This window comes from Bison bison, unplaced genomic scaffold, assembly GCF_000754665.1.
Source record: "Bison bison bison isolate TAMUID 2011002044 unplaced genomic scaffold, Bison_UMD1.0 scf7180017864180, whole genome shotgun sequence".
NCBI lineage: Eukaryota > Metazoa > Chordata > Mammalia > Artiodactyla > Bovidae > Bison > Bison bison.
In genome coordinates, this window is record NW_011494752.1 from 13,586,500 (window position 1) to 13,586,743 (window position 244).

General features: G+C 56.6%; 1 protein-coding gene across 1 annotated transcript in view; it reads left to right on the forward strand.

Annotated features, from left to right (window-relative positions):
- TMEM220 (transmembrane protein 220) overlaps positions 1-244 on the forward strand; it is a 58,466-nt gene that overhangs the window by 41,803 nt on the left and 16,419 nt on the right. The gene's annotated exons all lie outside the window — the stretch shown is intronic.

Genomic DNA, 244 nt, shown 5'->3' on the forward strand with positions numbered 1-244 from the left:
GGTACGGGCAGGGCGGGAATTAGGGTTGATGCTTAGGGCACCCCCACCCCATCTGGGCTGAGATACAGCTGCGGTCACATGACCCCGTTTGCTCGCTGGAAGGAGCTGGTTTGGCGCGTGTCTTTTTGCGGGGTACCTTTATAAAAAGGCAGCCCGGGGGCAAGGCTGTGCACAGCTCGGAGAGCAAGCAGAACAAAAACCCTCACAGCTAATTATCCTTTCAAGTAAGATCTGGGGTCCCCTC